The sequence below is a fragment of the Triticum aestivum genome, chromosome 1B (genome assembly GCF_018294505.1).
Source record: "Triticum aestivum cultivar Chinese Spring chromosome 1B, IWGSC CS RefSeq v2.1, whole genome shotgun sequence".
Taxonomy (NCBI): Eukaryota; Viridiplantae; Streptophyta; class Magnoliopsida; order Poales; family Poaceae; genus Triticum; species Triticum aestivum.
In genome coordinates, this window is record NC_057795.1 from 210,980,621 (window position 1) to 210,995,466 (window position 14,846).

Genomic DNA, 14,846 nt, shown 5'->3' on the forward strand with positions numbered 1-14,846 from the left:
ATAATATATTTGTGTTGATCAGGTGGATTTAAATGTGCAGTTGTTTCATCGCTATGAGGGTCTGGTGTTCGACGACCTCCCCGTGCGTTCATGCTAACGAGACATTGGAAATGATCTTTAATTTGGTACAACATAACTCCCGACAAGCATCGACGTCTGCCATTGGGGCGAGCAAGAACCCTGACCCTCCTCCGTCAGCCACTACCGCGAGCAAGAACCTTGATCCTTCACCTACGGGTTGACGGTAAGTTTTGCCTAGTGCTTTTCTTAATTAGCTCCAAAATGACCTATTTAACCTAGGATAGCTCTAAAATGATCTATACTTAGCATTTTTTCCTCCGAAATGACTTAATATGCTTAGCTAGCTCAAAAATGACCTATTTAACCTAGGATAGCTCTAAAATGACCTATACTTAGCATTTTTTTCCTCCAAATGACTTAATATGCTTAGCTAGCTCAAAAATGACCTATTTAACCTAGGATAGCTCTAAAATGACCTATACTTAGCATTTTTTTCCTCCAAATGACTTAATATGCTTAGCTAGCTCTAAAATGACTTACGAAATGACATATTTTAGCTCCGAAATGACTTCATATGCTTAGCTAGCTCCAAAATGACATAATAAACTTATTAGTTCCAAAATGACATTACTTAGCATTTTTTTACACCAAAATGACTTAGTATGCTTAGTTAGCTCAAAAATGATATAATAACCATACTTAGCTCCAAAATGACCTATTTTACAGATATAAGTTGCATCATAATAATCTTCACATTTTAGTTGCATCATAATAATCTTCTTCTTCTAACTTTCTTCTTTCCCATTTTGTAGATTTGCTTCAGATCACGGAAGCTTGGGTTGATGGAGTGCTTGTCTATAGTTTTTGTTTTGACTTTGTGAAACTTGCTACCTATGATGAAACTGTGTAGTATTGATGAAACTCTGTATATGCATGGATGAAACTTATTACTATTGGTAACATGTGTTGGATATGTGTTCGATATATATGTGTTCATGATTATTGGTAATATGTGTTGAATATGCTATATTGGTCATATATATTTGTGTTTGATTTTCTGTGAAAATGAATTGATATAAGAAAAAATCAAATTAAATGGGGCAATATAGGCACTTTGCCATCAGCTGGCAGATGGCAAAGAGGCCACGTGTCATCTACATGTAAAATTTGGGCTGGCCTATTTGGGCCCTTTGCCATCTGCCAGCAGATGACAAAGCTCTTTGCCATCTGCTGGCAGACGGCAAAGCATGCAGTCTTTACCATCTGCTGGCAGACGACAAAGAGCCTGAAGCCTTTGCCATCTGCTGGCAGACGGCAAAGAGCCTGCAGCCTTTGCCATCTGCTGGCAGACGGCAAAGTATGCCGTTGGCCTTCTAACGGGGCTAACCCCGTTAAGAGGCTTTGCCATCTCCCAGCTGATGGCAAAGGCACAGGATTTTTGCCATCAGCCAGCAGACGGCAAAGAAGTGTTTGCCGGCAGGGTTTCAGACAAACTGTTTACCATCTGCTGGCAGATGGCAAAGCCTTTGCCATCCGCCGACCATGCCTTTGCCATCTCCCATGGCAGATGGCAAAGTGCCAGATTCCAGTAGTGATTGGCCTTTGAAGCAGGGTACCTATGTTTGAGTTGTGCTTTGTAATAGACTCTCTTTGGTCCCTTTTGTAGTAGGCAACTTGTCCTGCATTAGAGAGCTTGCAAGCCAGAGTAATCGCTCTTTTAAAGAAAATAACATGTTATAAAATATGATCCCTTTCATAATGACCCGGCAAAGTGCTCTCGAGGACACATATGATTCGCGTTCGTTACTTTGATAATTTGATATGTGGGTGGACCAGTGCTTGGGTACTGCCCTTCCTTGGACAAGCATCCCACTTATGATTAACACCTCTCGCAAGCATCCGCAACTACGAAAGAAGAATTAAGGTAACCTAACCATAGCATGAAACACATGGATCCAAATCAGCACCTTACGAAGCAACGCATAAACTATGGTTTAAGCTTCTGTCACTCTAGCAACCCATCATCTACTTATTACTTCCCAATGCCTTCCCCTAGGCCCAAACAATGGTGAAGTGTCATGTAGTCGATATTCACATAACATCACTAGAGGAAAGACAACATACATCCCATCAAAATATAGAACGAATACCAAATTCACACGACTACTTATAACAAGACTTCTTCCATGTCCTCAGGAACAAATGTAAGTACTCACAAATCATGTTCATGTTCATAATCAGAGGGGTATTAATGTGCATAAAGGATCTGAACATATGATCTTCCACCGCATAAACCAACTAGCATCAACTACAAGAAGTAATCAACACTACTAGAAACCCACATGTACCAATCTAAGGTTTTGAGACAAAGATCGGATACAAGAGATGAATTAGGGTTTGGGAGGAGATGGTGCTGGTGAAGATGTTGATGGAGATTGACCCTCTCTCGATGAGAGAATCAATGGTGATGACGATGGTGATGATTTCCCCCTCCCGGAGGGATGTTTCCCCGGCAGAACAGCTCCGTCGGAGCCCTAGATTGGTTCCGCCAAGGTTTCGCCTCGAAATGGCGGCGCTTCATCCCGAAAGCTTCCTTATGATTTTTTCCAGGGCAAAAGACTCCATATACCATAAGATGGGCATCGAGGGGCGCGCCCTACCCCTGGGCGCGCCCTCCACCCTCGTGGACTGTGGGTGGCCCCCCTCTGGTGCTTTCTTCGCCCAATATTTTTAATATATTTCAAAACTAACTTTCGTGGAGTTTCAGGACTTTTGGAGTTGCGTAGAATAGATATTTGCTCCTTTTCCAGCCCAGAATTTCAACTGTCGGCATTCTCCCTCTTCATGTAAACCTTGTAAAATAAGAGAGAAAAGGCATAAGTATTTTGACATAATGTCTAGTAGCACCTCATATTGCAATAAATATTGATATAAAAGCATGATGCCAAATGGACATATCAAGCCCTTAAGGCACCGTTTAGAATTTGGATTTTGTTTAGATTAAAAGTTTGCCATAGCTGCAACTTCGCGTACCTCGTTTGTGTTCAACGACAAGACCAAGACGTCACAGAACCCCATCTTGATCAATAAAGCTTTCATCTTATATTCGCAATATCTAGATTGCAATGTCAGTTTCTTGCTTGTTCTTCGTTTGCTCGCAGGAAATAGACCTTCATGGTTAGGTTGATCATGCTCCGGCGTGGTCAATAACCCCTCGAAAGTTAGTTTAGCGATTGCTAAGGTGCGACGTCTTCGCATGTTCGTAGTCAGATCGTCAAAGTCGACTCCCACAGAAAATGATAGCTATCTCATCGAAACATCGGGACACCTTCGCCTCTATCACGGAAAAAATGTAGAAAACATGGAATAACCTAAAGGATAAAGAACATGGTCTGTAATTTCTACAGAAATGAAAAAGAGAAGTAACATCTGTACCAATCTTTTGACCATCCTCTTTCAACCAGACAAGGATCTGGGCATGTGGAAGCCCTCACCTCTAAAATCCAACAATTTGCAGAATTGTAGAGAAGATATCATTGTCATTAATCACGACCAAAGCGGGGAGTAGGAAAAACAATAGTATCCAGTCCTGAAAAATACAAAAAGGAATATGAGCAGACATAGAACTACTAAACTGATATGGGAAAGAAACTCTAACACCATAGGATAGGTAAAGGCAAAAAAATGCATATATCAAACCAAGCTGGCCAGGCAGAAAATTACAGTGTATTCTCTATCCGCATAATACAACCAAAAAAACATAGATAAGATCCCAATCGATAGACACAAATGTAAGAAGCCCAACAAAATGGTGTAGCTCTTATCTATATCATAAAGAAAGTATGCAGAGGGTGTAGCTCTTATAGTATATCACAAAGAAAGTATGCAGAGGGTGGTAGGATACAGAAGCGGAACATACTGTCTCTTAGAGTAGACATGATTTAATTGTAAAACATGAAACTATGCTTCTTTGGACCTCATGTACACTGATGCAACTATTGTCAATGATACCATCAGTTCAAAACTTATCATCACGCAAGCAATGGGCCTATCTATTAGCTGATTGTAGTGCCGAATGTAAAATGAAGAGGCCTTTTACTGCCACCTTACATGAAGAGTTTCCATTCACACATGTGTACTACTATATGAACCTGCACATGTTGTCTAAATTAAACAACAAAGGCTACTGAGATGTGAATTGCCGTTTCTCTAATCAGACTCTCTGGAAAATTAAGAAGTACAGATAAATAATCCCTACTGAGCATAACACATAATCTAATACGGTATAACACATGCAGACAACACTGACAAAGCCTAGGTTTGTGAATAGAGACAAATTATAAATAGTATGGTAGGCCAGAAGGAGAGACCAGAAAGCTATATAGAGTAGATGCCCAAAAAAACTAAAACTGAGCAACTCATTGACGGAATAGGTAGCAAAGCCACGTACATCCAAATTCCATCAAATAAGACAAACCGAAGGAGCTACAATCACTAAATTAGGAATCTAATTAACCTAGTAAACAAACCTAAAGATGACAGGCGAAACAAGCAGACCAAGTGGACACATATTAAGCAGCCTAACTCAAATGGATCAGATTAAGCTGAAGCCTACATGCCTCAATATCACGACACAAGACGAGAAGGACCAACTGACAAGTCGGTAGACTATTCTTAGAAAGCCAAAAATAAATAGTAAACAAAACAAAGAAAAGAACAAAAGCACCAAGAATCCATGTGCAAATGAACAAAAAAACTTAAGGCCTAGCAGAATCCAGACAAGGAACAAGAAGCACACACCTATAATCCAGAATAAAATTAAGGAAGAAAGGAGACCACAGAAATCCAACCTTTGCCCCTCATTGGCCAGACTGTACATAATAGTCTAAATCCAACAGCGTACCCAAACAGACAAGAATATACATTGCTTCACAATTGTAAGCCTATGTCTAAAAAGAAGAGGAGCACAAAGAAGAAGAGGAAAAGTGGTCGACCTGTAGATCCCTGGATGAAGACGCATCAGGCTGGCACAGATCGAGCGAGGAACTGACGAGCAGAACGAGCACTTGCACCCGATGGATCAATCCACAGCAAAATCAAAGTCAAACTCAGCTTAAGTTGTAGGGAATGACCATGAACGGGGCAAAATAAATGTCTAGCACAAATTGGTGAATGGACCATTAGATCCAACGCATCAACGACAAGAACAAGGGACCCTGCAACCAGACCAGATCGGAAATCAACAAAGGACGGATAAGAGAACGGGAAGAAATAACACATGACAAGGAAAATCACCTTCATCAGCGTCGCATGGCGAATCCATCACAGTTGACGCGAAGACCAACCTCTAGAACCAGGGGGCCATCTTCTTCCTCCCCATGGCCTCATATTCCTCTCCCCATGACCACCATGCCCTCTTCTCCTTCCTGTGAGTGGTTAGGTTAGGTACAGGAGGATCTAATAGGGAGAGTGGATCGAGCTTGATGACGGAGGGGCACCAACTCCAACCGTCCACAGGACATCCAGGGTTCCCAGCAGCGTCTCCCCGTTGGCGGAGATGACGGCAGCGTGAGGATAGGCGTCGGCTGGTCGGCGGTAAGAGGAGAAGGAGTTGAGAGAGAAAGGGGCGAAAGGAAGCATGAAAGGGCAAGCCAACCGCCCTCCCCCACCTCATCGATGCACGGGCCAACCGGCGCCCACTACGCACACGCCAAAAATAGGGAAACCCAAAAATGCCCTCGGCGGGGATCAGATATTTTGGCGGTGGCAACAGATATTTGCTCACTGGAACGAGCGGACGAGCCGCACACCAAACAGACACTGCCACTGACAAAGGCGGCCCACACGTGATCTACCCCGCACGTAGACCCGGTCTAAACAGCCGGAGTAAGCGACAACGTGAGCAAAGCGGGACTACTCATTGCTACAGGGGTGGGGACTCGAGACGATGGAGCAGGTCAATCCGGAGCTTGATCGGACAGCCAGAATCACATCAAGCAGCTCGACCCGACGGTCAAAAATCACCGAGCTTTGAGAGCGCTTGTAGGGTGCTTCCTTTCTTCTTAAAAACTATATCGGGATCGCACCTTGGGGCGAGGGTGTCGGTCCTAATATGTTGGTCAAGTAGGTAATGCTAAGTCAGTAGTAATCCAGGTTTAACATATGCATTTACACAGATAATAACAATAAAGTGAAGAAAAAGCATTAAATTGTGATAGAGTGAGACATAGTGATGGTCAATATCAACATAGATAGAAAGCGCGCCTTGACGCGTGTTGCCCAGTCCAGGCATGAAATCCAACACAAAAGGCAATGCATCAAATATAAATAAATATCATTGAGTAGGCTATTATGATTGAAATGCATCAAAGTATGTCACAGATATCTGATTTGACCATCACTATATCTCACTCTGAAAGTGCTAGTTATCGACTAGGGGGGGGGGGGGTGAATAGGCGATTTTTATGAAAGTATTCAAAACACGAGGCCTTTGAAGACAAACTATAAATCTGAATCTATATGATATGCAGCGGAAGATAAACTACACTAGACAAGCAATAGTCAAGCAAGAAATACGTGGATGCTCGAACACTAACAACAGCTAGGTAGAAAGGATCAGAATAGAAGACAGTATGAAGTCAAACAATTACAAGTCTTCACACACTGAAGTCAAATGGATCAGGCAAGCAAGCAATGACTTCACGAAGACAAACTGAAAAGTAAGGAGGGTAGGGGATAGAACCAGTTGCTTGGTGAAGGCAGGGATTTGGTAGACCAGTTCCAATTGCTGTGACAACTGTATGTCTGGTTAGGGAGGCTGAGATTGAACTCAGAAGATTGTGTCTTCACCTTATTCCCCTAGAGCTAAGGACACCCTGTCCTCGCCCTATCACTCTGGTAAGTCTTTAAGATAGACTCCTAAAACTTCACAGGCTCCGTTCACGGGCAATCCACAATGACTCTTTGAAAGGATCGAGAAGAGGTGTCTAGAGGGGGGGGGTGATTAGACCCTCAACAAGCAAAGATAGCAGTTTTTAAGTTTTTCAAGTTGAGGTAGGAAATTAGCACAATTTCAAGCATTCACAATACAATTTAAGCAAGCATGCAAAGAGTATATCAGCAGCGGGAGGTAAAGCATGCAACTTACAAGAAAGTAAAGGGATGGGATTGGAGTGTGAAAACGTGATTAGAGACACGGGGATTTTTGGCGTGGTTCCGATAGGTGGTGCTATCGTATATCCACGTTGGTGGAGACTTTAACCCACGAAGGGTAACGGTTGCGCGAGTGCATAGAGGGCTCCACCCACGAAGGGTCCACGAAGAAGCAACCTTGTCTGTCCCACCATGGCCATCACCCACGACGGACTTTCCTCACTTGGGTAGATCTTCACGAAGTAGGCGATCTCCTTGCCCTTACAAACTCCTTGGTTCAACTCCACAATCTTGACGGAGGCTCCCAAGTGACACCTAACCAGTCTAGGAGACACCACTCTCCAAAAGGTAATATATGGTGTGTTGGTGATGAACTCCTTGCTCTTGTGCTTCAAATGATACACTACTGGAATCAGGAACTTTGCCGTCAGCCGGTTCTTTGCCGTCAGCTAACTGATGGCAAAGAGGGTCTTTGCCATCAGCTTGAGGAAAATGGACAGCCAAGAAGCAGCTGGCGACAAAGAAAATGGTTGCCGTTCGGAAAATCTTTGCCACCGGCTAGCTGATGGCGTAGAACCTTTGCCATCCGCTAGCAGACGACAAAGAGGCACGGTGGGCCGCTGACGAGAGCCACCTAACAGCCACTTTCTTTGCTGTCCACTAGCTGATGGCAAAGAATCTTTGCCGTCCGCTAGCAGAAGACAAAGAGCCTCTTTGCCATTCGTCTGCTAGTGGACGTTAAAGAGCTGTGCCCTATCTAACAAAACGCCCAACCCTGCCTCTCTCTCCCTAGCTCTCTCTCCCTCCCCTCGTCCCAACCACGTGACGCCGCCCCGCCCCGCCTCACTGCCCGAGACTGCCTCGCCGCCCCGGCCATCCCGACCCACCTCGCCGCCCCGTCCACGCCGGCCTAGGCCGCCTCGCCGCCCCGGCTGTCCTGCCAGGTCGCCCCGCCCCTCCACGCCGGCCCGCCCTGCCCCGGACACCCCGCTGCCCCACCCCGCTGCCCCGCCGCCCCGCCTCGCTGCCCCACCTCGCCACCCCGCCTCGCTGCCCCGCCCCACCGCCCCGTCTCGCCGCCCCGGCCGCTCCAAGGTGAGATTTTTTTCCTGTTTTTTTAGATTTAGTTTAATTAGGTTTAGTATAATTTAGTTTAGCTTTTGTTTAGTTTAGTTTTGGTTTAGTTTAGTTTAATTTAGGTTAAGTTTTTGGTTTAGTTTAGGTTTAGTTTAGTTAGTTTGGTTTAGGTTTAGTTTAGTTTAGTTAGTTTAGTTTAGGTTTAGATTAGTTTAGTTTAGGTTAAGTTTATGGTTTATTTTGAACATGTGAAATTTGTTGTTTTTTTAGTTCAAGCATTTATTCCCGTATCGACGTCGACGATGCCTATCCTGCATCCTCGTCGTCGACTCGGCGGAGGAGGCCTGCTCAATCAGAGGGGCCATGTCCGAGACTGGGCTCCGTCGGGCTAGTACTGGGAGGTTCTACCTTCCGGCGGGTGCAGCTTGGTGAGGAGCCAGCCCGTCTTTGACATGAACCTTGTTTGGTGGAGGTCACGTGGGCTAGTGATGGTGCCGAGGCTTTCGGACACCGCGGAGGTGGTACGTCACCGTGTCAGCGAGGAGGACGAGCACGTCCGTCGCTACATGGTTGCATTGGAGGGCAGGTTCGGAAATACCTGGCAGGTTCTTCAGGGACCTCACTGGAGCTATGATCCTGTGATGGATCCTTCTCTTTGGATGTCCACCGCCCGCGCCGATACCCATCGTTCACTACGGTTCAAGCTGTATTAGCGATGCTATATGTATGATACTATTCAAGATGTAAGTGATAATATTCGACGATGTATGGACGCAACAAATGATGTAGTTCTGCTTATTGAATGCATGCTAATTTACTTTACCCGGGGATGAGCGGGTTAGGGGGTTCCTCGGTGTCGATGGCACCCTAAATAGCAAGTATCGTCAGTGCGAGATACATGTGGCCGTCAGTGTCGAATACTGCATCCACGTCCCACAAGTGACACAGGGGTCCTGTGTCCATAGCAATAGTTCTCAGCATCGATGGCGGTCGAACACCATCGCGAATTTGTCTGGCAGCCTCTAAGATGATGATCGAAAGCTAAGTGTTGAAACTTGAAACACCCAAACTGACTAAACTCGGTTTGGTTGTTTGAACTTTCAAAACTTGGCTTTAATTCTCATTGCAAAGGCTGCCAGACAAATCTGCTAAGGTGTTCGACCGTCGTCGACCACCAGAACTATTGCTGCGGGACGCCGGGCGCCAGGGTCGCTTGTGGGGGGTGGATCTAGTGTTCAACACCGAGCGGCTCATGTATCTTGCACCGATGATACTTGCTATTTAGGGTTCTATCGATACCAAGGAATCCCCAACCCGCTCGTCCTATTGTAAATATTTAGTTAGGTTGACAGAAAAAACAATATTGCTATGTAACTCATCTTTCGATTAAATGTGTTGTTTTTTCGTCGCTACGAGGGTCTAGTGTTTGACGTGCTCCGTCCCTACGTTCGTGGGTTAGCACAAATGACATCTCCTTCCCCCCCTTGATTTGCTCTGTTCCGGTCTTCGTGCCGATGAAACTTGCTTGCTATAGGTGGCTTCAATCATCAGTATGCGTGACCACTATGCGTCTCCCATTCGAAAGGGTTACATCTATAAATATGCATGCATTTGCATATTTATAACCATGATTGTTTCAAATTGTCCAACGTTATCCATGGAAAGCCGAGTATGTGTAGATTGGGTTCATTTTCCCATATGCTCTGCTCCGGATCCGATGTAGAATTTCATCAATGCCTCCCTGTTGTTCTCCGAGTACAAATCCTCTCTACTTATTGCCGAGACGTGTATCGGGAGAACAACGGGGATGTGCTACTGAAATTTTGCATCGGATCCGGAGCAGAGCATGGGAAAACGAACCCAATCTACACATACTCGGGTGGGATTAGGACCTATCTTTACCTATTAGCGTCTAGGTTGCATGGACGTAATAAAAGTGACAAACTCCATTAACTGATGAATATATACATGCTGATTAATTTATATATATTTCTTATGTGTCTAGTAGCTAGGCAAGATGAGTGATCGTGCGTGGATGTACACCGGTCACACTAGTCACAAAAACATGACAATTGAATGGTTAACAAAAACCAAGGGGTTTCTGAGAACCGCATTTGCAAATGGCCAGAGGACAACCTGGTTCCCCTATGCAGGGTGCAACAATTGGCACAAGAGGACAGAGGATGAAATGGGCAAACACTTGGAGTAGAGGGGTTTTACGCGAGATTATATGGTGTGGACATTTCATGGTGAGTCTGACCAACACGCCAGAGCTGAGGTGCTTCCTCGTCGCACCAACGAGCATGGTACCGGGATGCAAGACATGGTGCAAGACTTTGATGATGCTGAGGACTCGGACGATGAGATGGAGGAATCTGCAAAGGCCTTCAATGAAATGTTGGAGTCTTCAAAATGTCCTCTCCACGAGCACACTGAGCTTTGTCAGCTGGATGCCATCTCACAAATAATGGCTCTGAAGGCTCAATTCAACTTGGGCAGAGAATGCTACGACAAAATGATGACAACATTTGGATGTTTTCTACCCAAAGGCCACGTACTACCTGCAAACCTGTACCAGTCAGACAAAATCCTCTGTGCTCTTAAGATGCCCTATGAGAAGATATATGCTTGTGAGAATGGATGTGCCTTATTTAGGCTTTACTATGCGGACTTGAACTATTGTCCCATTTGCAAGTCATCCAGGTATGTTGTGGTAGACAACGGTATGGGTGAGAAGACGCATACCAAAATCCCTGTTAATGTTCTTCGGTATATGCCAATCGTACCAAGACTTCAACATCTTTTCATGGTCGAAGAGACGACAAGACAGATGACATGGCACAAAACGGGCAAAAGAACCCAACTAGATGCAGATGGGAAGCTGATGATGGTGCACACATCAGACGGTGAAGCATTGAAGCGCTTCGATGCATTACATGACGACAAAGTGGCAGATCCGAGGCATCCTCGAGTCGCCATCGGCACGGATGGGTTCAGTGTGTTTGGTCTGACGGCAACCCAATACAGTTGTTGGCCCGTATTTGTCATTCCACTCAATCTCTCCCCCGGATAGATTATGCAAAGAAAGAACATTTTTCTGATGTTGATAATTCCAGGGCCGAACTATCTGGGGAAGAATATGAATGTGTACATGCAGCCGCTAAAGGATGAATTGCAAGAAGCCTGGGATAATGGGTTCAAGACATACGACACCTTTAGCAAAAAGAACTTCATAATGCGTGTGTGGTACATGTACTCGACGCATGACTTGCTGGCATATGCGCTATTCATTGGCTAGTGTCTGCATGGAAGGTTACCATGCCCCACATGCAAGGGAGCTCTTCAGTTTCGTTGGCTTGAGGCCGGTCGCAAGTTTTCTTGCTTCGACATGCATAGACCGTTCCTGCATCCTCGCCATAAGTTCAGGAAAGACAAGCAGAACTTCATCAAAGGTAGAGTTCTGAAAGACTCTGCACCACCTCCATTGACAGGCCAAGAGATCCTGGATCAGTTAAATGCTCTCGAGCCAGATCCAGAGCGCCCAGGGTATTTCAAGGTGTATAATTCGCAACACGCCTGGACTCACAAGAAATGCTTGTGGGATCTGCCTTACTTCAAAGACCTCCTCTGCCCACACAACATCGACGTGATGCACACTGAGGAGAATATCGCCGAGGCACTTTTTGGTACATTGTTCGGCATAGATGGGAAGTCAAAGGATAATCCTAAGGCAAGAGTCGATCAGGAGGCGCTATGTCATAGACCGTTACAAAACATGTAACCACCAAAAGGAAAGAAGAACTGGACAAAGCCAAAGGCATGGTTAAATCTTGGAAGGCCAACTATGAGGAAAATTATCTTGTGGGTGAAAATGCAGTTGATGTTCCCCGATGGGTATGCAGCGAATCTAAAGAGGGGAGCGAGTCTTGATAAATTGAATATATCTGGTCTCAAGAGTCATGATTGGCACATATGGATTGAGCGGGTAATGCCGGTGATGTTGCGTAGATTCATTCCTGAGGATGAATGGCTAGTACTGGCAGAGCTGAGCTATTTCTTCCGTGTTCTTTGTGCTAAAGAAATATTGCCTAACTTTGTAGAAGAAATGGAAGAGTTGGCGCCAAAGTTGATCTGCAAATTAGAGAAGATATTTCCACCAGGCTTCTTTAATCCAATGCAACACTTGATTTTGCATCTCCCAACCGAGGCAAGATTGGGGGACCTGTGCAGAATCGTTGGTGCTACGCAACTGATAGGATGTAGAAGACGCTTCGAGCAAAATGTAAAAATAAATGTAGAATTGTAGCATCAATGGCCGAGGCATTCATTACTGAGGAGGCGGCAAACTTCGTGACATCACACTACGAAGCCAAAAATCATCATGTGCATAATCCGAAGCCTCGATACAATGCCGACGACCCTAAAAAGGGTCGATCCAACCTCAGCCTATTCAAAAGGGATCTGGCACCAGCCGGTGCTTCCAATTCCTTAACGTTGGATTTTGAAGAATGGCAGACCATTTTGTTGTATATCTTCAACAACCTAACAGAAGTGCGGCCTTACATCGAGTAAGTTCTCGGTACATTGTTCCGCAACTTCTAATTCCTTTGAACTGCTCTTATTGTTGGATAAATTTGATACAGTCGATACGTCGCCAAATTCTCGTATGGAGCGGCGATCCAAAAGGATTCCGTCAAAGAGTATGAGCTTCTGGTAAAGGAGGCGGCTATCCCGGTTTCATCTCTTGGTTCGAACAAACGGTAATTTCCATCAGACCATTTACTTTCTTCGTCTAATTTGTGGCTAATGCAACAATCCCTTTCGTATTAAACTTGTAGGCTAATTCAGAGCTTATGGACGCCGAATTGAGACAAGTCGCTAATGGTTTTGACTATAAGGTCCGTTCATTTGACAAATACAACATCAACGGGTATTGCTTTCGTACCTATGGCAAAGAGCTATCTATGGCCGACTGAAAGTCTACAAATTGTTGTGTCTCTGCTATCAGCGAAGGAGATACCGAGTATTATGGAAGAGTTGAAGCAAATTATGAACTTCAATTCTATGGTGCAAACCCACCAAACGTCGTAGTCTTCAAATGTTATTGGTTCCAACCAAAGGAGACTAGAAGGACTCATGAACATATAGGGCTAGTGGAAATCAATCAAAGCACCCATTTGGATGTTCCCGATGTCTATATTATGGCTCAAAAGGTAACCCAAGTTTTCTATCTACCGTGGGCCTATCAAAGTGATCCTAATCTCAAAGGTTGGGATGTCATTTATGATGTGCCGCCACGTGTTAGACCACCTCCCCCCAATGAAGATGATTATGAACCTCACATTAACCCAGACACATATGAAGGAGAATTCTTCCAAGAAACACATCTTTCCAAAAAAACGTTTCAAGAACCGCTCTACTTCACCCCAGAACATTGAAGTAGACAGTGACAGTGAACCCGACTTCACCCCTCAGTCGAAACAAGAAGAGCCTGAACTAGAAGAGGTTACTTCTGCGGATGACCTGTCAATGCTTGACAGATTACGTAGAGGTGGCCTTCCACATGATGATGCATTTATTAATGATGATGATGAGCACGTCATTACTGATAGTGATGATGATGATGCATTTATTGATCCCGAAGCATTTATTGAACCCAATTATTACCAGGTATTAATTTTTATGTTGTACTTGATTTATATAGTTACTTGTATGATTTATATAGTTACTCGTATAATTTTCTTACTTTCTATGATTGTTTGTTATACATAGTGCCATGGTCTTGATATCCGTCCCCGTTGGTCCTCACCCGCTTTATGATGCTGATGTGGTAAATCAAAAATAACTATTTGTTGCATTTCGCATTTATGACAATTTTGGACATCAAGTTGACATAGAGATATTTTAATCTAGGAGGCATGTGAACCGGAATTTGCAATCTTCTTGGCAGACGGCAAATATGCAAAGATCTTTGCCGTCCGCCAACAGACGGCAAAGCACGCCGTTAACCCCTTAACGAACCTAAGCTGACACGTGTGCCGTCTAGGCTCTTTTCCGCCTGCTGGCGGACGGCAAATACCATTGCATCTTTGTCGTCTGCCAGCAGATGGCAAAGAAGCCATTGCCGTAGCCTGTTCAGCCGGACATGTTGCGGTCTTCTAACCGACGACAAAGTTCTTTGCCGTCCGCTATGTGTGCCTTTGCCGTCAGCCGTGGCGGATGACAAAGTTACTGATTCCTGTAGTGATAGTCTCCCCAACAATCAACTCTCTCTCTCTCACACACAAATTTGGCTATGGTGGAAAGATGATTTGAGTGGAAAGCAACTTGGGGAAGGCTAGAGATCAAGATTCTTGTGGTTGGAATGGAATGTTTTGGTCTCAACACATGAGTAGGTGGTTCTCTCTCAGAAAATGAGTAGTGGAAGTGTAGGCATGTTCTGATGGCTCTCCTCACGAATGAAGAATGGGTGGAGGGGTATATATAGCCTCCACACAAAATCTAGCCGTTACACACAGATTCCCAAACTTGGTGAGACCGAATGGTGAAAGTCGGTCAGACCGATTCAGGTCAAAATATGAATGTTAGAGTTTTCA

The 14,846-nt window shown here is 44.7% G+C and overlaps 1 long non-coding RNA gene across 2 annotated transcripts; it reads right to left on the bottom strand.

Annotated features, from left to right (window-relative positions):
- Positions 1–3,325: 3,325 nt before the first annotated feature.
- Positions 3,326–5,740, bottom strand: LOC123089559 (uncharacterized). Of its 2 annotated transcripts, XR_006442322.1 has the most exons (4): positions 5,317–5,740; positions 5,016–5,237; positions 3,457–3,610; positions 3,326–3,357 (listed from the first exon to the last, which is right to left on the bottom strand). It is a non-coding gene; the product is annotated as an uncharacterized lncRNA (long non-coding RNA). The 2 variants fall into 2 exon arrangements; XR_006442321.1 differs by having other exon boundaries at positions 3,326–3,610; positions 5,317–5,730.
- Between the last annotated feature and the right edge of the window lie 9,106 nt (positions 5,741–14,846).